Here is a 23,605-nt window from a genome sequence, read left to right on the forward strand (position 1 = left end):
GGGAGACCACCACCACCCATGGTCAGACAATGCTGCCGGAAGAATGTCCACATCCCCCACCATCTTGTTGATCTCTATCATGCCCAGCATGTAGTCCAGACGGGCGAATGTCTTGTGTGCATGAGAGAAATATAAAAATTGCGACGCGCGGGGGTGCGCCTTCCTCCACAGATCCACCAAGCCCATGGAATGAAGCCAATCCTTGCCCTCCTGCGACATCTCTCCAGTCTGTGTGTATCCTATCCAACTAAGTTCAGATCTCCCCCTATAATCGTCCTACGTTCTTGTCTGTGCATGACCTCCGTGAGGGCAGATCTCAGATACACTTCTTGGCCTACGTTGGCTGCGTATGCAGAACCTATGACCAAGGTGTGTCGCCCGACCTGGATCGCATGAGCCAAGAACCTACCTTTGATCTCAGCCACTTTTTCCCCCACTGCCCCCTAAATCATCTATCCACCAAGATAGCCACCCCTCTTTCTTATCGGGGTGGACAAGAAGAACTGGTGTGGGAAAACTCAAGACCGCATCCTATGCCAATCCTTGGAGAGGAGATGTGTTTCTTGTAGGAGACACATATCTGCCTCTGAGTTCTCCAGATAGGAAAGGATGGACCATCGTTTAATGGGGTTATTGAGGCCTCTCACATTGAGAGTGCGAACTTTCAGCAATGTGTGGGACGTAACTCAATGTGGGGGGGGCATCCTTTTGACCTGACCCCCAATGTCGGAGATGTCCCTGTTTCCATTGTTCGCCCCTCCCTTGCCCAATCGCCAGTGCTTGCGCTTTATCCCTTCTGTACCGGCTGTCTGCATCAGAGCCCCCCACTCCCGTCAGGTGACGCCTCCCACCCTCCAGTCCTTCTTATGCCACTTATATGTCCCTCAGTCCTTCTGGGCGTCTTCGTGGGAGGATGTCCCATGAGACAGCGTCTCTAGCACCGATTGCCTTTCTTGTGCCATCGTCGTGGGGTCTGGTCTCATCGCTCGCTCCGTGCATCTCCTGCTGGAGACCTTATGCCAGCTATCCCTAGGGACGTGAGTGGGTCGGTTCTCTTGCAACTCTGGTTGGATATTCTCAATGCCCATCACCGGGCAAGTGTCCTGTAGTGAGCGAAGTTGGTGCAGTTTGCCCTGCCACTTCAAGATTAGCCGAAAAGGGTGCTCCCATGAATACGGTATGCCTTGGCTCCGGAGATACGTGGTCATTAATCCGGAACTCTTACCACTTTTGGAGAGTTATTAGAGCCAGATTCTGATATAAGGCGATGGGATGGCCCTAGTATAGGATGGGTTGCTTATCTCTGGCCGCTCGCAGTGTGCTTTCCTTAAGCTGAAAGTCTGGGATGTAAGCCAGGATAGCTGGTGGGGGGCCAGTGCTCTCCTCGGTAGACCTACTCTGTGCGCTCTATCTATTTTAATGTCCTAACCTGGAGGAGCGTCTAGCACACTTCAGAAGGTAAAGCATGATGTTCGTCCCTTCTTCTTTAGGCGGCACTCCCTTAACTCGAATGTTATTTTGGCGTGAGCAATTCTGCAGGTCTCCTGTGTGGGCCTGAAGGTCTAGCTGTTGCCCTTGGAGCCGAAGAACCTCTTGCTGTAGGTGCTCTACCTCGTCCTCCCAGGCTTGTTCCTGATTCTCAATAGATGCCACCCGCTCCCTCACTGCGTCAATGTCCCGCCGCACCTTCTTTATCTATCTCGTTATTTCCCCTTTCAGTGTCTGGAAGTCATCCCTTAACGTGCCGAAGAGCGATTCCAGAAAGGCACTGGTAACTGGGGCAACGTGAGGGTCTGCATCCTGCCCGGTTTGTGTAGTTGGGGAGACTCTCTCATCTCCACTGCCGGATGGCAAAAGCTTTGTCAACATCTCTTTTAACGTGCGGTCTTTCTTGTTCCTTAAGGATGTCATGGCCGCAGCTCTTCTCCCTCCTTTTCTGGATCGATCCGCCCTGTCCCAAAGGGAGATGTGACCTATCTCTGGTCAGATCCTGATTCCCTGTTTTGGGGCGCCCAAATCACCTTCCGCTCGAGTTCCAAGGGGCCCAGGGCCTGTCTCTGAAGATCCCCGTCCTGAGCGTCTTTCTATGGGGTGTCAGGGGTCTCCCCACGCTGGCTCTCCCTGCGATTGTTTCTGGGGCCCCTTTCAGTGATCCACGTGTGGGGCCATAAGCTGTGAAAGGACCGTGGGCTCAACCGGGTTTCGGGGCTCTGTAAGACGCGGTTGGCTCCACACCCTCTCTGGAGGTCACTCTCAGGGCCGGACTGGCTACCGGGCAGTTTGGAATGCTGCCGAGCTGGGGGCTGATTTCACTGCGGTGGGGGCTGATTTCGTTAAGACCTGCGTGTGCTTCGAAATAATTGAAGCAAACCCAATTTCGTTTAGCCCACGCAGGTCTCCATGAACGAAATCAGCCCCCAGCTCAGCAGCATTCCAAACTGCCCGGTAGCCAGTCCAGCCCTGGTCACTCTGATGTCCTGCTTTGCCACTCGACCGCCCCAGAAATTACTGTCCCGTCCAGATGTGACTGTCTCAGGGAGCGCGGTATCATGGACGATCTGCCAGACCTCCCCGACTTCTGCTCCCTCCAGATGCAATGTCGGCCGCAGTCCGAACTCCAGCACCGGGCAGGCGGGGCAACGCCGCTCTCTCGTGGCCCCGGCAGCCTCTGGACCGGCCCACTGGGCCCGCTCCACTAAGTCAAAGGATAACCCTCTCAGCTCTCACATCACTGCCCAGAAGCACGGGCCACGGTTGCCCTCAGCGCAGGTCGTATCTCGCACTGTCCAGCTCCCAGCGTGCCTCCTGCGAGCGCATTTATCTGAAGGGCCTTCTCACGGAGCCCCTGCCTCCCGTAGCTGCCGAGCAGCTACCCTGACCCGCACACTCCAGCTGAACGCTCTGGCCAATGCACCGTTGGGCAGAGCGTCCGCGCTGCTCGTCCCCACTTGCCTGACTCTCAGGGGAGCATTCTATCGCGGGCCGCGGTCTGACAGGCCTCGTGTCCACTCTCAACCCTTTGGGAGCAGCCCCAGGCTCTGCTGGTCGCCGGTTCGTCTTCGCGCCTCCCGCCGCCCACTCGACTTCCTTCAACGTCCGGAGGCCTGCGACCGCACCTCCCCAGTGGCAGCTGGTCTATAGGTGGGCCGCGGATTCAGTGGGCCCGGGCAGCTCCGACCACCATTTTCCATCGCAGCCTCGTGGCGGGCCTGGGCTCAATTTCCTGCTCTGTGCCGTTACCTCCTGCAGTAACCGGCCAGTAAAACGGCAGCCGATATGTTTGCCTCAAAGCTCTGTTTTGGACGGGATTGGACTCCGGGAGCCAGGAGACGAAGGGAGACATGTCTCACTCGCGCGCCATCTTGGCCACGCCCCCTAAAATCGTTTTAAAAAGCACGAATATAACTGTTCTATATTTATGTAATTCTATTTGTTGACCTCAGTTGAGGTCTGAATCAAATAAAATTGAAACGTTTAGAATATTCTGTGCTGTCCTGTCAAGGCTTCTTTTGGGGGGTCTGATGGGTGAAGCTCTCAGAACACAGAGTTCTGCAGCCCACCTGGTAGTGGGAGACCCATGAGGCTGGGTTGTAGATTCCAGTGTTCTGTAGTGTCATTCTCGTTCTGCACTTGAACTGAAAAAGAAACAATGTGAGCAGTGGCATAATGAAACTTGAGCCCTCCACCCTGCAAAGTACATGGAGGGGGCCCCCATGCTCGGACCCAGTCAGGCCAGGGCCCTGGCACCCATGCACAATGCCAAAAAAGTACCCCTGGAGCTCGGGCCCCACACCGCATGGGGTGTGGGGGGCCATTGTTACGCCACTTCTATGTGAAACATTCACTATCTGTTTCAGAAGGCCCTGTACCCTGTGCCCACCTGAAGAGCACCAGGCATCACAGAGCAGGTACTATTTCCTGCAGAATAGATGTGTCTGAGGTCACCTTGACCTTCCACCATCCACCTTGCAATGCTGTGATCCAGATGAGGCCACCAATGTTCTTCTCGACAATGCCTCCTACAGAGGGAAAGAGATACCCTCAGATAGCTAGCTACAGGCTCATTGTGAAAGCAGAAGACAGGAGTTCAAATTACTGCTTCCTCCTCACTTGACCAAATATTGTGGTACTGGGGAACACGCTATGTCCTACGAGCCTCTCAGCTGCGAGCGCTACCTAAATATAAAATATCTGTCTGTCGAAAAAATGACCTTTTGAAGTAAAGGTGTTACAGGCTTACAGTGCTCCATCCCCCCCCCCCCCCAACCCCCTGCACAACGGGTTCTGCGGGGGCTATTGTTGCGCCACTGCTTGTGATCCTGTGAAAAAGGCTCAATTCATTATCAAACTATAAATGTAGTGTTGCTTAGTATGTTGTGCTCTTGAATGAGCACCTGGGAGTGGGATTATTTTTATGAGCAAACTATTTGCCGATTAATACATACCTACCTGCCCTGACCAAAAATAGTTTTCTCTCATGTAAAGGAAAAGGTGTTCATAATCAGCACTAACTTGATTTGGAGCAAGAGATGTATTAGTTATTTGGAAAACATCTAATGAGGTCTCTCAATATGATTGGTCAAGGCAACTGCCTGTGAGAATCCAGCGGGTCCGCCTCACACACCCCTCTCCAAGAGATCCTCACGATACAATTGACTTATGAAGAATGATCTTGAGGGCATACAACAATAAATAGCTACATATGTAATATTTCCCATATGCTCACCTGTAAAAATAAATAATAATCCATAAATCAAGAAGCTTTTGCTGTTGGACCATGTGTGTTACCCGAGAATGTTGCCAATGCACATCCTAAAATAGGAGTATATTTATCCGTCAATGGCCCTGATGAATCGGGTTTTGCTTTGTTGAAAGTACACTCTGGTATTACACGACTTTTCTCAGTGCATCCAAAAAAGAGGTCACTGGGCTAAGGTAGGTATCATTTTAGCATTATGGTCATCCGTTATCAGTGAGGTATAGTAATAGGACAGATATTTATTCAAAGTAAGGTAATGTAGGGGTGAGAGGCGTAGAATTTGGGGGAAGTAGGAAGAATGGGTGAGTGCTAAAGAGCTTTCAAGTGACTAAATGTGTGAGATAGAACAGCGCAGTGCTTTTGAGATGCATTTAGCAGAATTTACTTTTAACAAAGAAAATGAGCAATTTCATGGTGATTCATGCGATTATGTGTTTCAAATTACATGTCGATCGAACCAAATTATTTTAAAAAGCAGTGAGAAACCAAATGGTGAGAAAAGAGCTAGGTTCCTGAAAAAAGAAAGAAGCTAAGGTCAGGGTCAGTGATGGGGTTACCTCAGAGTTAAGGTGACAATTCAAACCAACGACAATTTCAATACAAATGGGCCTTTTGGCAGCCATTTGCATTTTCAGCCTTTTATGCAAATGGATGTTTTCCAACAAATTGCATTTAACTATTCATATTGAATCCGATTGTTTGTCGATGTTGAGGGGACTTTTCCAAAGATCCACTTGGCAGCTACACAACTAGAAAAGTTAAAAAAAAATGTTGAGATGCACAATCAATTGCTAACATTTATCTAATGATTGAAGGAATGTTCAAGAGTTTTCCTGTTCGACAAATCTGCAGACAAACCTTTTCTCATCATGCATACTGTTATTTACAAAAAGTTTCCCAGTTTCTTTGATTTGATCAAATGTGCAATTTTCAAACACTGCCAATCTATCAAACCATGGATCCAGGACGAGGACATTATCTAAGCACCACTCACATTCAGCTGCGGCCGGTGCAGGTAAGAGTGGTGGGTGGGAGGGGATTTGACAGATGACTGAGGGAAAACAAAATATAAAAAAAGATAAACCACTTACCTTGCGCTCGCTGCATCGACCAAGTCGGCGATGCAGCGAGCGCAGGGTAAGCGTTTTTCTTTTTTTCATTTTATTTTCCCTCAAACTCGTCTGTCGGCACCCGCCGCCCTGTCCCACCGCTCTTACCTGCACCGGACGCGGCTCCCCACCTTAAGTGACATAAATGTCATGTTTCGACAGGCAGATATTTAAAAATTTTGTTTGCACTCGCAGCTGAGTCTAATTAGGACAGTGATGCTCGTGGAAAGTAGAGTATTCCCTAATACCACAATATTTGGTCACTTCAGGAGGAAGCAGTAATTTGAACTACTGCCTTCTGCTTTCACAATGGGCCTGTAGCTAGCTATCTGAGGGTATCTCTTTCCTTCTGTAGGAGGCATTGTCGAGAAGAACATTGGTGGCCTCTTCTGAATCACAGCTCTTCTTTTGGGAACCCTTCAACTCGCCGGGTGTACAGTAACATTTGCAGTGCTTGGATATAGACTAAGTGCCTGCTTCCTTCTGAAGTACTGAAATCGTCCTGATAAAATGCACTGCTGCTGAGTTGTGCCGGCACTGTCCCAGTAGCAATACCAGTCCTGCTTAGAAACGTGGATGCTGCAGCATTATCCCAGTACAGACTAGGTATGAAGCGCGGGTACTATTCAGTAACTTCAGCGACGGCTCCTCTGCTATGGCGGAGGAGCATCACCCCCCCACAAGCCTCAAAATATGAAATATAAAATGATAATAAAAAGTTTTTATTCACGTTTTATTTTCCTTCCATTGAATGAGGCTTGAGGGAGGGCCATCGCAGGGCAAGGCAGGAGGGAGAGTGGTGAGCACTGTGGTTCAGTGCTCATGACTTTTTGGCCGGCCATCTCAGGCTGATCAAAGAGTCATGCGCAGTGAAGCTCTCTCCAACCCCGGTTGCATTACTGGGTTGGAAACAGCAGTCACAGCCTCCCAGTCTCACTGGAAGCGCTAACTGAGGACGCTAGGACCAATCCTGATGCTGCTCTCAAGCATGAGAGCAGCACCAGGATTGGCCGCAAGGAAGGTTGAGAGCCTGTGCTGCAGCAGGAAGAAACAGAAGAATGGCGTTTCGGCAGGAGTGATGCAGCAGGTACGTTATTTTATTTATTTTTTACTTTTTATTTTACTGTTTTCGGTCTGTCGTCTCCATGTCCCTATCCTCCGCCCCACCACTCCAACGGCACACCAGTCGCTACGGAGTAACATCGGTACAGACATACTGAGAAGTGGCGCTAGTCCTTCTCTGATGTTCCAGAACTATCTCAGTAAATTTTTTACTGAGAAGGGCCAGTACTGTCCCAATAACTTGGACAATTGTCCTGCTGAGAGGTGCCAATATTCGATTAGCTGTGTAAAGGTGCTGACCAAGGGGGCAGGAGCTGTCTCAGAACTTATTATATTTTTCTGCTGAGAAATTCAACCTCTGCCCTAGCAACAGGAAGAAATACTAAGATGTGCAAGTACTGTCTTTATTAAATATACAACAGTCCTGCAGAGAAGGACCAGTGTGTTGTAATGCACCTTCTGAGGCTTTCACGAGGCATAACTTCCCAGTTCATGTAAGAAATATCATTATGTTAGGTCCCACAAATGTTACAAGGTAGAGAAGTTGATGTAGGTAGTTTCTCCACCAGGAACAAGGACTTCTATGCCCACCCCGTTAGACCCAAATGACTCTCACAGCCCACATTCCACACTCATATCCCACTCACACATCACCAGTAAAGCAGGCTGAGCTGTAACATACATGAGGCAAGGTGGATGGTGGAAGGTCAAGGTGTCCTCAGGCACATCTATTCTGCAGGAAATGGTGTCTGTTCTGTGGTGCCCGTTGCTCTTCATGTGGGCACAGGGTACAGGGCCTTCCGAACTATGTAGTGAATGGGTCATATACAGTGGTGTATCAATGGCCCCCCGCAGCCGGTGCGGGGGATCCGAGCTCCAGGGGCTCTTCTCCTGCACTGTACAAGGTTGGCGGGCCCCTGGCCTGATAGCTTCTGCCTGGGTCCGGAGCGTGGGGGGCCTCCTCCATTAACTTCGAATGTGGCCCCCCTAAAGCCTAATTACGCCACTGACCAGTGCAATATTAAGGCTGGTAGTATAAGACTCCATTTTTTTCTATTTGCTAAAACAAGCCTGCACTCTGAAGCATGAAAAGATATAAAAACCTTATAATCCATTCAAAACTGCAATATTTTTCACCTGTTGGATATGTATTCTAAAAATCATTGCAAATAGCACGAATCAATGATTTTGAAGAAGCAAATTTATCAACTCTATTGTTGAGACAAGAACGTTCACTTCATGATATGCAGTTGTGCTCTTGTCCTGGTCAAATGGCTTAGTGGACTAAAGACGCCGTAGAAACTTTTGTGTGAACTCAAAGTCACAGATTCAAATCCTGCTGGGACCAGTCAGGCTTTTATTCTTCTGAGGTGGATAAAACAAGTACCATTGAGTTGAGTAAAAATAAACATATATTATTCAGTGCCAAGATACCCTTCTAGGTGAGTGTGCACTTTACAAACACACATGTAATGTTGTTCCTGAACTGCATACATGTGATCCTGTTCTTTATTTATTTTTGTTCATGCCGCATTCTATTCCAGTGTGCACTCATTGACCTAGGCACAGTCTCCAATGGTGATAGGCTTTGGACCTTGTCCTGAACCCAGGAAGGGTGCACCACGTGCACCCTCATAATGACAAGGGACTATTATCAGTTTTGCAGGTTTCATGTTTGTAGCTGGATGGTGGCAGCATACCATAGTTAGCGAATTATAATGACAGGATTTTTAACTGAGACATGAATTCATTCTTGTAGGGCCATTCATCTAAAAGTTACACTGCTCACAATGAACCTGGAATTCTGAACGTCAACATCCTGTGCATTGCAAGTGTGCTAGTATGGATAGTGTGCCATGCATAGGTGATATAGGTCTGTGGATTCCATTTTGGAAGACCACAGCTTGGGCAAGAGTACAAGATACAAGAGAGGTTGCTTTTTCCAGATGGTACATGGGTATTGCTGGCATCACTGAAATAAAACTGTGGAGCACCAGAAGCTGTAGTGAGGAAAGATAAGATAGACTTTCTTTAGAAGTGCCAGGGCCCTTTCTGATACATCACACTGTAAATGACTCTGACTGCAGCTGCTATTAGTTAGGGCTGTGCATAGTGAGGCTTGCAGTATCTGTTGTCAGGGAAAGGAGTAATTTGAACGGGCACAGTTGTGTGTCTCTCTTTCTGATCTCTGTGAGGAGAGGGTCATAAATTGCTAGGTGCAGCCTGATCACTCCTCTTTGTACTTTTGTAATGGACGCTTCAACGGGAGACTGGCCAGCTCGGCAGAGCACCTTTGCAGATGAAGGTCAGGCCTGTAAGGTGACTTGTCCAGGAATACAAGAAAGGGGAACCAAGCAAACCAGTTCCAAGGAGGCAGACCTGAAATACACATCCTCTCTCTGAGAAGTTGGTATAAAGATTGGAGCCCAAGAATCATCATTGTTTGTTTTTGTGGTCAACCAAGGAGGGACTACTACACAGAGTACTCAGGAACAACTAAGTAGCCAATGTGGTGGTGTTGAACTGACACCTAACTCCCCAGAGGCAAGGGAACATCACTTGGAGTCTGATCTGTAACAACAATTACTGAACTGTTCTGGGTACCAGTACAACCTGCCTGTGGGGATGGAAGAAAGGGTAGCCCTGTAGGAGGTCTGGCTCGTGGATGGGACTGCTACAATTGACCCTGCTATGCAAGTGTTCTGAAGGAATCGGGGTACTGCCATGTAGAGCAGATTGACCTTTGTCGTTTATTTCCATTCGTAGCTACCAAGGCACATGGAGAGGTGTGCCTATGTGCTAGATCTGACTGAAGACTGGGTAAGCTCCTGGTGGCGGTTTATGTGCCCCACAAGTGGACTGTGTGATCACGGCCTTGCCAAGTGTGTTGTTGGGACGGGACCAGTTCTGTAGAGTACGTGACTCAGGAGTTGCACTGAGGCCACCTCATAAAGAATTGAGGTTTATTGCCTCAAGGCACTAGGGGGTGATAGTAGTGCCTGGCATCCACCACACCGAAGGATCATCATCTGAAGACGTGGCTCTCAAGAATTATGGATGCTGTGTGAAATAAAAAGAAACCTGAATGACAAAAGACTACAAAGGCAGGTAAAAGGCCACGTTTCTGTTTAAATGAATAAGTTTGCTCTAGGATTTCGACATAGTGGCTGAGGTTATTCATATGATTAAATCAGCTCGGAGGGTTGAGGAAACTGTGTACCTTTTTCTTTCCCCAGGGTTAGAGCAGTCATTTATCAAAGGAAAAAAGGACACTTGTAACACTTTAAAACCGTTAGTTTCGGAAAAAGTGATTGGAAACCCTCAAAGAAAACAATGTAATTTTGGGGAGTGCGGTATATGTGTTTCATCCGCCCCACATTGAAGTCATGGCAGTTATCATTGGGTATTCCAAAAAGTGGTAGGTGCCGACCTCAACCAGAGGTACCTCCAGTCTCAAAGTGCAGTGTCAGAGATAGAGGATTTGTTCCCACAAAAAGGTGTAAAAACAAACTTTACAAAAAAGGAAAAAATTGTTAAAAATAGAGGAAAAAGCACCCAAAAAGTTTAATGGGGGTGAGCTCCCTCAAGTTAAAATATGTTCATACTTGAAAAAGATCGAGTTACTGGATCTATTGGTATTAATAAATTGTCGACATGTTTCAGCTCCTATGGCCCTAGGGGTCTATGAAGCTTTCGTCAGGACTAACAAACAGGTACTGATACTCACACGATTTGTGCGGTATGCTGTAATTGGTCAGTCTTTACCAATCGTGATGCTAGGATCAGCGTTTTCTGTATTCTAGAAACGCTTCTCATCAGCGGGGTTACAGCCATTAAAAGCGCAGTGCCGCGGCGAGGCTGTTCCTCAGACTTGTGCTGGCTCTGCCCCCGGATCCGGCACTGCGCTTCATAGACCCCTAGGGCCATAGGAGCTGAAACATGTCGACAATTTATTAATACCAATAGATCCAGTAACTCGATCTTTTTTCAAGTATGAACATATTTTAACTTGAGGGAGCTCACCCCCATTAAACTTTTTGGGTGCTTTTTCCTCTATTTTTAACAATTTTTTCCTTTTTTGTAAAGTTTGTTTTTACACCTTTTTGTGGGAACAAATCCTCTATCTCTGACACTGCACTTTGAGACTGAAGGTACCTCTGGTTGAGGTCGGCACCTACCACTTTTTGGAGTACCCAATGATAACTGCCATGACTTCAATGTGGGGCGGATGAAACACATATACCGCACTCCCCAAAATTACATTGTTTTCTTTGAGGGTTTCCAATCACTTTTTCCGAAACTAACGGTTTTAAAGTGTTACAAGTGTCCTTTTTTCCTTTGATAAATGACTGAGGTTATTCATAGCCATAATCTTTCTAATTTACATGCCAGTTTCTTTTCCTGCTACTACTGTATCTGGAAAAAGAACAAAGCGTCTACAGCATGCGCACGCTTATGCATAAAACTTCAAATGCTAGCGTTGCCCCTGTTAATTATCTACTCCAGCCCAGAAATTGAGGCAAAACCAGTACCCAAGAGAAAACATCTAAAAATACTTGCAAATTACTGAACTCAGCAGCTATTTGAGGCAGTGAAAACAGAGAGCTCCAGTAATCCAATTGAAAGTGAGAAAGGGGCGGAGACTGAAAGCGGGGAAGATATCTCTGATTTTCAATTATCTGGTTACCCCTCCACCCTGGAAATAATGGATAATAATAAGAGCATATTGGGGGGCAATACAGCTGTATGTGTTGCTGAACCTGCTGTAAGCCCCACTGCATGTAAACAGTATCCCCTTTTTTCAAATCAACATAAATCTTTGACATCAATGGAGGCTCAGATGGAAGTCTCAATAATACCTCAAGCAGCAAAAGGCATGAATCAACAGCCAGCTTTTCAGGACAGGACAGCAGCTAAGATCGCTATTCAGTATGATGATATTTTTCAGGTGATTGCGGAAGGTGAGAACAGGGTAAATTGCCTGGATTTGCAGCAAGAACTGCTGGAGTCTGTTCAGTACATTAAACGTATGTTTGAACTCATCCATGCCAAAATAGAAGAACAACGCAGTCCCGTAATATAGCAGCACTACATGCGAGATTGACAAAGATCAAGGAAGAAATGGGCACATTTCTGGAAAGACTGACAGAGGCTGAAGGTCGAATTCCTAGAGGATAAAGTCTTCTCCATGGAACAGGAAGTCAAGCAAATTGGTAAAAACAAAGACGCTCTTGAATGCATATTACAGGATTTGGAAAATTACAACAGGCTCTCAAACTTTCAAATAGTAGGAGTTCCTGAAGGAAGTGAAGGCCCTCCTTTACGAGACTGGGTAGATTCCCTGATGAAGAAAGCAATTCTGGAGTTAACAGCTGATTTACCTATTACAAGAGCTCATAGGTTACCTGCTCAGCTTCTTGCCAATTCGCAATTCCCTCGCACAATATTATTATTTAATTATGCCGACTTTCGAGTCAGGGAGAGCATTCTGTCCAAAGCCATAGAAAAAAAGACCCTATCAACTCAGGAAGTGCCTCAGTTTTTAATCTTTTTGGACATGACGGCTGTATCAGCACGGAGGCAGAGAGACTTTGTTAGGGTGATTGGTTAATTTAAAGATTATGCAACAATCTAAACGTAAAGTTTTAGCAAAAGGCCAGTCTTATCTCTTCACTGATATAAAAGAAGCTCAGACGCTTTTCCAAAATTTGTCTAATTAAAACTTAAGAGGCATAGATCGGAAGAATGCCACACCTGAATGAATGAATCTCTTTACTTCTTTAGTTTATAGTTCTCAAGTAAGATGTATGTGGTATTTTGGCAACCTGGAGATGGACCCAGTCCTTCCTAGAGTCATGAGTTTGATTTAGTGAAGTTATTTAAAATTTCACGCATTACAGGTGGTAAATGGTTCCCCTGTACAGCCTTTTTGAGGTTGAAATGCCTATTCTGGGGATATGGGGCCAGAGGACCTTTTGTCTCTCTGTTACATGCTTAAAAGAAGTTCGAAATGATGCAAATGCAGAATGATTGGTTGAGGATGGCTATGGAAGATTATAGGTTTGAAACATGTTGTATTTTTTATTGCCAACCTAGTTGAATGGCTAAGGCAGACTACTAATTTAAAGTATGGTATGGGTTGAATGATGAACTTTTTGTTGTTACCCTAGGTGGCTCTTTCAACATAAAACAATACACTCAGTCACCTTTTAATTTTTTTTCTTTTCAAATAAGTTCTAACTATGTGTAAGGACATCAATATTCTCTAGATTGTTATTTGCACCATATTTTAAGTGAAATTGGAAGGCTATTGCTGTTATTGCGGTTTTAAATGCAGCTGCCTCAGTATTCCATACAAATTGTCACCTTAAATGTCAGTAGCCTCAATAATAAATGCAAGGCCCGGGCTATTGATGATCCAGTGAGAGGTCACTCCCCAGATATTTTGCTTGTTCGGGAGATACATAATATGGATAAAAGGGAACCTACATATGAAATGTTTAGGCAATGGACAGTCTATCAAGCAGTACATGTCGTCCACAAACGCCGTCCGTAGAGGTGTGGCAGTTTTTGTCAATAAATATTTTCCTTTCCAAGTTACCTTCTCCCAGTCCGATAAAGAAGACAGATGGGGGCTAATTAGTGGTTTACTTAATAATACTAAACTCACTATGCCCGCGATTTATACGCTGATCTTCGATAATTCAATACCTTTGATAGAATTATACCAGGCATTTTTTAATATTGCTGGATTTGTGATCTTATGTGGTGACTTTAATTTTAAGTCAAGACCGGATGCTAATCTTATTGCAACCTTGTTTATTTAGCTCGCCAGAGCCACTTTAAAGAACTATAGAACATTTTAAAAGAAAAATTCCAACATAATAAAAGTCCAGAACACTCATAACTCTTCCTTTTTTTTGGCGGGGCTTCCGCAAAGAAGATAAGTATTCCCTTGTTCCTGCTCTTATGATTGTGAATTCAATGCTTTCAATTGAATGTTTTGCGTCGTAGTAACTTAATTAGATTGTTGTTAGTTATTTAAATTTCAATATTTGTTGTGTAACTTTTTTATTAGCATTTTATGAGTGTTCTCGATAAACTCACAGAATAGATAAAAAAAATAATTAATAAAGGTGGTTCATGTCCGCATACGGCAAGGCTAGGGAAGTATTTGATCCTAAAGTTACTTTTCTCTATAATTTATGAAAGAAACTGTGCGCCTACCGATAGATCGGTTGGAAGCACGAGCAGCGCACCATGGCATCCACTGAGTTGCTAGGAGCACGTGTCACCCGCGTTGCTAGGAGCTCCAATAATTCTCCAATCGTGGGCTGAAAGCTCTTTAATGTTCCGTTACCGAGCTGAAGACATCACTCGGAACACCGAGTGAACCGGCGCCTCAAAACGGAGGTCAGGACTTGGCGTGCTTGGGAGTCTTCAATTCCACTGTATCTCAACGACCGAGTAAACAGTTGTTCTGACAGTTACACAGCTTTTCTCTCCTCAACTGTTCTGACAGTTACCTCACTGTGTACAGCCTATTAATTGCTACAAATTCACATTATAATTAGAGTAAAAAAAACATTTGGTTGGTTTAACCTTAAAGTTGGTTTGCCATGAAATCCTTGGACATGCCTAAAGAAATCATTCCTAGCACATCAGAGGAATCCCTAGAAGATAAATTAAAAGAGATGTTAGAAAATTTTTCTCAGGACCTTGAGAAAATAAAAAATTTGAAACCATTATTAATGATAAGAACACACTATCGGATGAGGAAAGATTCTAGTCGGCTGGCTAGGGGCCCCTCAATAAGAGAGGATGCAAGGTTAATAGAAAACACACAAATGTAGAACCCTCTGTGCACAATAATAAAAGAGGAACATTTTCTGATTCAAAAAAGATTTCAATCCATAGGAAAATTGGTGGTGTCGAGGATGCACAAAGGGACCATGGCAATGGTCCAATTGAAAATTCAGAAATTATAAAAGCACGCAAACATAATGTGCTTTTGACGACTCCTCGGGGAGTGCTGAAGTAGAATTAAGCTGCTCATCCGACTTTGATTCAGAAGACTGAGATAATATCGTCAAAAAAGACTGATACAATAGAATTAGAGGGTGAACAATATGGAGCACTAACTGACCCCCTTGGGGGCCTTATGTTTGATCCCACTCTGTTAAAACATCCTTTGTCACCCGAATGGTTGCCAGCGAATCATGTAGCTGACTATATGCAGTTCTGGATTAGGAGACAAATCCCAAAAGATTTGAGATTACTTCTATGGTCGTAATGCCCTATACCCCTATTTGCTAATAAGGTGACACAGACCCCTGACGTGGATGCTAAAATAATAGCCTTCATTGGAAAAGTAGGCCAGAACCCCAAGAAAGGCCTGGATAAGGGTTTACGCATGTGTCAGGACAGGCTTCTAGACCTACCTGGTCCCTCTACAAGAATTTTTGACAAGACAGAGTAGACCTTTGTGGGAGAAACAAGCATCAATATAGAGGAATTAAGACAATGGATCCAACAAGCTGTGTGCCTACTAGGCAACGCCAATACTGCAATTTCAGTGGAGAGAAGGAAAAGAATCCTTTTGAAAATAGACCCTAAATTGGTGGAGTTAGCGAATAACGAAGCAGGACAAGAGGCTAATGGCCTACTGTCTGGCGATGATTTTATAAAAGAGATGTCAAAATACGTAGGAGCATTGAGTTCCTTACTGAAATCTCAAAGAGAGATTAAGAAAGTTTTCAACAGATGTGTTTTTGGTGGGGCCAGGCGAACGAGAGGTCGGTTCCTCGGCCGAGGCCAAGGAAGTACTAGGACCTCATTTTATAGAGGATTTAAACTTAACCTCTACAAACACAGTATTAATACGGAGGATTCTACCCCCTAAGACAAAGTTTTAAAGGAAAAACGTCGTTCACGGTGATCAGGTAAGTCAAGACCTTTCTATTATCCTTATAAAGGTAGGCGGAAGACTTGCTCAGTTCTCCAAGAATTTGCTAAAAATAACTAGAGATCTGTGGGTGCTAGAAACTGTTATAGGATACCACATAGATTTTGTGGGGGAACCTGTACAAGATCATATTCCAGAGATGATAAGGTTCAACAAGGAGCTGTCAGAATTAGTGAACAAAGAAGTTCAGGACCTGAAAGAGATAGGTGCCATCATAGAATCAAGAGGGAATCTAAAAGTCTTTGGGCCAGATGTAGGTCGGTCGGTAACGGCCGAAAATCAGTATTTTCGGCCGTTACCGACCGGTATTGAAGAATTGCTATGTAGGGGCTTATTTTTACAGAATCGGTAAATTTACCGATCGGTAAATTTACCGATTCTGTAAAATACCGAATTGGTATTTTTTACCGATTCGGTAAATTTGAGATGTAGGTGGGACTCTTCTGAGTCCCACAAGCCTTACCGAATCGGTATTTTACCATCAAATCCAATTTGATGGTAAAATACCGATTCCAGTGTGCATGCACATGTGTGCATGCACACCTCTGCCATATGACAGGCAGACCTGCCCTTGGGGCATGTATGCCTGCCACATGGCACCCGAGCCTGTTTTGGGGGGGCCAGAGGGTGTCAAAGTGACACCCCCTGCACCCTTGTGAAATTCGGTATTTACCGATTCGGTAAATATCGAATCGGTAATGCCCATTCATTCCTATGGGCTTCAAAGCCCATAGGAATGAATGGGCATTACCGATCGCTATTTACCGAATCGGTAAATACCGATTTTTCTCCGATTCGGTATTCCAGCACATCTGGAATACCTACATACCCACCCCTCAGATTTGCCGATTCTTAATTACCGAATCGGTAAAATTCGGTAATTAAGAATCGGTAAATCAATCCTACCTACATCTGGCCCTAAGTGAGCAATATCTTTCTGGTTCAGAAAAAAGACAAAGGTATGAGACCAATTATAAATTTAAAGAGTCTGAACTATTGGGTAGAATATCACCATGTCAAAATGGAAGGTCTACATCTAATAAGGGATGTGCTACAACCGGGAGATTGGCTAACAAGGTTAGACCTAAAGGATGCATATTTGACAATACCTATTTGCAGGGATCATCGAAAATACCTCAGTTTCAGGTGGGCTGGAAAAATGTGGGAGTTTGTTTGCCTACCTTTCGGCCTCTCTTCGGCCCCCTGGTGTTTCACCAAGGTTCTCTGAACAGTGGCAGGTTTTCTGAGAGAACGAGATGTATATCTGATTATTTATCTAGACATCCTGATAATGGATCAAGAGAAATCAAGGGTTTTACATCACACTACTTTGGCAATAAACTTGTTAGAAGACCTAGGTTTCATTGCAAACAGACAGAAGTCGTGTTTAATTCCTAGCCAGGTAACTCAATTTCTAGGGTTCATGATAGACACAGTCAAAGGTCAGTTGAAAGTCCAGAGGGAAAAATTGAAGCACATAAAAAAGGAATTACGAAAAATCCTGTTATTAGGAAAGACATCTCTTCGAATGTTAGCAAGGGTGATAGGATTGTTATCTCCAACGATTCAAGCCATTTTTCCTGGTCCTTTGAATTATCAGGCTCTCCAACGTTTGAAGAGCAAACAACTAAGAGATGGTTTGAAATACTCAGAGGAGGTGATTCTTTCTCAAGAGGCCAGGGAAGAAATAAACTGGTGTTGAAAAAATATGGAAGCGTGGAATGGGAGAGCAATTTTTGGTTCTCTTCCAGACTTGGTCATAGAATCGGATGTGAGCTTGTCAGGTTGGGGAGAGAATTGTGGTTCAACTTCTATAGGAGGTCAGTGGACAGAGAGAGGAAAGGGCCTTCATATAAATTGTTTAGAACTACTAGCCGGTTCCCCTGCGATAAAAGGTTTTACCAAGGATACTGCAAAGTGCTTGATTATTTTGAGAATGAACACTGTGTCAGCAGTGAGGTACGTGAATGGGATAGGGGGTTGGAAATCGAAAGATTTGGCAAAAAGATTTTGGGATTATTGTCTGATACAGAATATTGTTGTTCAGGCGGAACATATTCCTGGTATAAAAAACGTGGAAGCTGATTGGTTTTGAAGGAATCACAGGGATTCGAGCAATTTGACTTTGAACAGAGGAATTTTCCTGAGATTGATGGATCTTTGGGGTCCTTTTCAGGTAGATCTGTTTGTGGACAGGCTGAATACCCAATTAGTGATTTTTTACAGTTGGCGTCCGGATCCGGAGTCTATATCTATAGACGCTTTCAGACAGGATTGGAGGGTTCTGAAAGAATATGCCTTTCCACCTTTTTTGAAGATTACACTAGTAGCTACGATGGTTCGCAATTGGAAGGTTTCACTGGTTCTAGTGACTCCACTTTGGAAGTCTCAAGTGTGGTACCCTATGCTGTTAGAAATATTGGTAGATTACCCAGTTTTGTTACCGGTATTCCCAGAGATTTTATTAGGTCCAACAGGAGAGTGACACAATCTGGTGTTGAAAGGGGAGTTGAGAATGATGGCATGGAAAATTTCAGGAAATTATGGGAGGTGCCAGGACTTTCAGAAGAGGTTTCAAATCTTATCAAGGAATCTTGGACACCAGGAACACGTAAAATGTATAGTTTGGCTTGGCAAAAAATGCGTTTGCTGGTGCGTGGAAAGGAGTTTTGATCCCATTTCTGTAGATACAATAGAAATAGCTATTTATCTGTCAGAGATGTTCGTAAAAGGACTATCTTCTAGGAATATCAATTTACATCGTTCAGCAATTGCTGCTGGTCATCCCTGGTTAATAGATATTCAGTAGATCAAAATGTGTTGATTAAAAGATTATTAACTGGCACATGCATCAACAATGCCATTTGCGATTCCTTATTAGCGAAAAATAAGGATTCGCTAATGAGGAATAGCAAAAGTCTATGCATGAAGAAATCGCTTAAAAAATAGCGATTTCTAAACATTACTTAATTGCGACTCGCAAATTGCGAGTCGCAATTAAGGAATACCTCCCCATTCATTCCTATGGGCCTAGAGGCCCATAGGAATGGACGGGAAGACATTCTCATTTTGTGATTCTCAATTAGAGAATCGTAAATTGAGTATGCAATTTCAAGGGTGCCAGGGTGTCAAAAGGACACCCTGTTGCACCCCTGAAATCCGCATAAGAGTACATCTTGCACACACACATTCCCAAAGGTCATGTGTGTGTGTGTAAAATGGATGGAACTTTGAAAAATGCACTTTAGTGCATTTATCAAAGTTTTTGCAAATTACCATGAAGTTCAACTTCATGGTAATTTGCGCCCACTATTAGCGAAATCGCAATTTTTTTTACTCTAATGTATTGCAGCTGAGGAATCTTAATTTGCGATTCCTTAAATGCAATGGCAATTTAAGCAATCGCAATTTAGAGGTTACTTAAATTGCGATTTTTGCATTTGGGATGATGCATTCCAAATGCAAAAATACCGGTCGCAAAGGGGCAGATTCTGATAATCTGCCCGTTTGCGACCGGTTTTGCTTTGATGCTTGTGGGCCTAAGAAGCATAAGGATTTCAAAACCACTAATATCTAGATATAATTCTCTATGCGACGTTTCAAAAGTATTGAGGTACTTAGATCATTTGGGTACTAATGATTCATTAACTCTTGAATTACTATCTCACAAGTTAACAACCCTCCTGTGTTTAGTTTCTTTTAGAAGAGTATCCGACGTAAAGGCATTGGAAATTTCAAATATAATTTTTTCTCCTGAGGGTAAATGTTTAGAACAAATAATAGAACAAAATCCAATTCTTAAACAATTTTCTATCCTTACTGTGATTACTATGTTCATTTATGTGTGGTCCATTGTGTGAACAAATACGAAAGGAAAATGCTTGAGAAAAGATCTAATGTGGGGAAAAGATGGCGGACTGAAGACGTCACGGAGTAGCAGCGGCTAGTTGGTACTCCCTACCTTTATCCAGCATGCAATCTTGAACACAGGCGACCCTATTGCAGCTGACCGGGGTTTTTTTGCCTTGTTTTAAATTACGAACTTCCCCGCCTCAAAGAGTGGTGAGCAGAACGGAGCGGTGAACCAAACGGAGAAACGAGAACGGATGCAGCGGCTGTTGCGGTCTTGCTCCCTGATTGCCCGGCATTCCATCCCGCGGCTGATCGGGGGCTCGGTGTTTGGCTGGCTTGGGCCTCAGCTGCAACTCGCCCCACAGGTGCGCTTGGAGTGGAAGGAGCCGAAGGGATCGGCGCAGGGCGTTGGACGGATGATGGCGCCTAAGAATGCGCCGAGGTCAAAACGGGCGATCAAAAATACAACGCCGGCGCCCTCAGGTGCAGTCAGGGCTTTAACTACTCTGCAGGGGGCTGTATCACTGACGGCGGCTATAAAGGAGGTACCTTCACCTTTGGGAAGGGATATTGCTGTACCTGGTGTTGGTAAACAAGTTCTTCGCACCCCGTATTGGTAGCGCCCACTTCTAGTATTACTGCCGCAGCCTCTGATACTTCTTTAGATGGCAAGACTGTTAAGAACAATGGAGGGGGGAAAATAGAAGTGCCTGGAGACGTAGCCTCCACCAGGGTTTCACCCCGGGAGACCCCTGGGGAGGATGAAGCACATGAAGCGGCTCATACGGAGCCTTTTCTCCCCAGGCTGGCACCAGAGGGAGGGGGGCAAGGTACAATCTTGACTACCACTGATGTCTTGGAGGAGGATGTTGTTGATACTACTGATGCTGGACTTTGTGGAAGCCTACAGGACGCGAATACGGGGGCGGGCGACGCCACTACCGTTCATTTACAACCGGAGGGGGAGGCAGCTGGTGGGGAAGAGATCTCGAATGATGAATATGAGGATGAAGATCTCACTGAGAAAAGTAAGAAGGGAAAGGGCCTTGGTCTCGGTCTCACAGGGGCTCCTCTATTAATCTCTGCCCCTCTCGTTAAGAAATCTTTATTGGTGGAGAAAAGTCCCTTAAGGAAATGGATTCAAGCCAAGGGGTTGGTAAAGAGTATGACGTTGAGATTATCTGGCACTAGTCCGTCTGATCATGAAGGTGCCCAGGTACCTATTGGACTATCAGAAGACCTCTTACCTACCATTGGTTTGTCACATCATACTGTCACAGATTCTGTTCTTATAGTGGTATCCCCGGAGTCGATTTCCGAAGCTATATATCCTGAAATGGGTATACCGACCGGGGTAACGTTTTCAGACAATTTAAGGCTTAATGCCCTTACACACCCTGCTAAGGTAATGCCAACAACCTCACCTGTGTTACTAACTTCTTCTGGATCTCCTATACCTGCAAATGCGACTGGATCAATACCAACAGGAGAGCAGGGAACTTCTAACTCATCTTTTGATGTTATCCTGCAAACATTAACGAACCACCGGAAGGAAGCCCAAGAACCCTTTTTGTTGTTACGGGACGATAATACTAAGCTACAGAGCTGTTTGCGGGACATTACCCTTAAGATTGGGGGACTGTTTCAAGAAATAGATGAGTTACAGCAACGGGTGGTTAAGGTTGAAGAGGGATCGACACGAACAGAATTTGTTATTAGCCAACACGATTCCCAGCTAGTAGCTTTACAATTAAAAGTTGAAGATTTGGAAAATCGCCAACAGCGATCCAATCTGAGACTTTTTGGAATACCGGAGGGAATCGAGGGGGCGGACCCTAGGGCATTTGTTGTGAGTTTATTCCAGAAAGCTTTTACAGACCTGTCTGATTGGGATTGGGACTCCCAACTCCAGAGAGTTCATAGGCTACCTCTGGTTCAGAGGAATAAGCAGGGTAAATTCCCCCGGCCATTCCTTATTCATTTTGGGAATTTCCTTTTAAGACAGGCAGTTTCATTAAAAGCTAAATCAAATTCACCTGTCACTGTAGGAAATTGGACCTTCTTTGTAAGATCAGATCTCAGTAAGGCCACTATGGACAGACAGTGGCAATTACGCAAATTTATTGACCAGTTTAAAACCCTGGGCGCTCAAGTGTTCCTACAGGAGCCTGCACGCCTAAAGGTTATCAAAGGAGGAAATACATTTTTTTGTTTATGGATGTAAAATAAGCCGAGAGGGTTTTAGACACATTTTCTTAATTGAAATGGCCAGGAAAGTCAGGTTTTCATAGATCTTATACTCTTTCGGGGGCTGCCTGTTTTTTTTCTGATATTTTTATTTATTTATTTTTTATTAGCTGGGTAAAGGTAGGTTGAGCCGATGCTGCTTCTCCAGTTAGCTGCCAATACTTCGGCAGCAGGTTTTGGGGGGGGTGCTCCCTCTTGAGGGAGGGGAGGGAGCTGGGTGAGAGGGGGGTGGGGGCGGGATGGTTGGGATGGCGGGGTTTTCTTTGGAAAAAGCGTCTCAGGAAGGAAGATTCTCTGAAACTGATTGAGGCAGGATTGCACGAAGTAATACTACAGAATAAAAAGATTAATTTGAAGTTTATTTTTAAATGTCATTAATGTTAAGGTGTTTAGCATGGAATGTTGCAGGACTCAATAATAAAAGTAAAAGACGTTTGGTAAGGGAAGAATTAGCACTGTATAATCCTCATTTTGTTTTTTTGTCTGAAACTCATATTGCCTATAAGGATAAAAAGATTCTGGGTCAGTTGGGGTACGAGGTTATAATTTGTTCTAATTGTAACGCTTCTATAAAGGGAGTTGCTATGTTTAAAGATACACGCTTTAAGACTGAAATCTGTAAATCTATATGTGATAAGAAGGGCCGATGGGCTGTCGTCCAACTAATGATTGAGAAACGTAAATTCGTTTTTTGTGTGGTTTATGGACCCAACACTGATGAAGCCTCTATCTTCGACCAACTGAATATGGAACTGTTGGGATGGGAAGGAGAATTAGTTATTATGAGTGATTTCAATTGCATTATGAATGATCAACTTGACACTACTAGACGAGATGCATTTCAACGCATGCGTAGAACTCGGGCAGCCATTCTAGAAATAGGACGCATCCACAATGTCAAAGATGTTTGGCGTAGCATTTACCCGGATATACCTGGTTATACATATTACTCGGCCCCTCACAGACTCTGCTCGCGCATTGATATGGTTTGCCATCGAATACTTTCGAATTCTTGCTCTATAGAACTTCTCCCTCGTTTTACATCAGATCATAATCCTATTCTATTTTCATTAAATATTGAGCGCAATTATCCAACACTTCGGGCATTTTCTTTTCCCAGACACTTGTTTACAAATACTTTATTTATATCTCAACTTAAAGCACATATTTTGGACTTTATTGAACTTAATATTAATTCCACTAAATGTATCACAGTGTGGGATGCCTGTAAGGCAAGTATACGGGGGTTCACTCAGCGATTCCTTTTCCGACAGAATTTCGAATTTCGTAAAAAAGGCAAATTGCTGATCAATGAGATTCTGTCTGTAGAGCGTTTGCTGGCTGAGGCTCTTCAGGTGCGTTCACCTAATGGTTTTGAATTAGGATTACAATTAGGGAGGTTAAAAACGACTCTTAAGACAATTTTTTGGGGAAAAAGTAGCATAAAATTGCATAATTATCATGTTACTCATTATGAGAGCGGGGATAAAATCGGGAAATTATTAGCTTATAAGGCAGCGGATGAGAGAGCTAATACTCTGATTAAGAAATTGATTGGTCCAAATAATATCACATATGAAGAACCATCACAGATATTAGATCAGTTTTCTA

Source organism: Lissotriton helveticus, chromosome 1_1 (genome assembly GCF_964261635.1).
Source record: "Lissotriton helveticus chromosome 1_1, aLisHel1.1, whole genome shotgun sequence".
Lineage (NCBI taxonomy): Eukaryota > Metazoa > Chordata > Amphibia > Caudata > Salamandridae > Lissotriton > Lissotriton helveticus.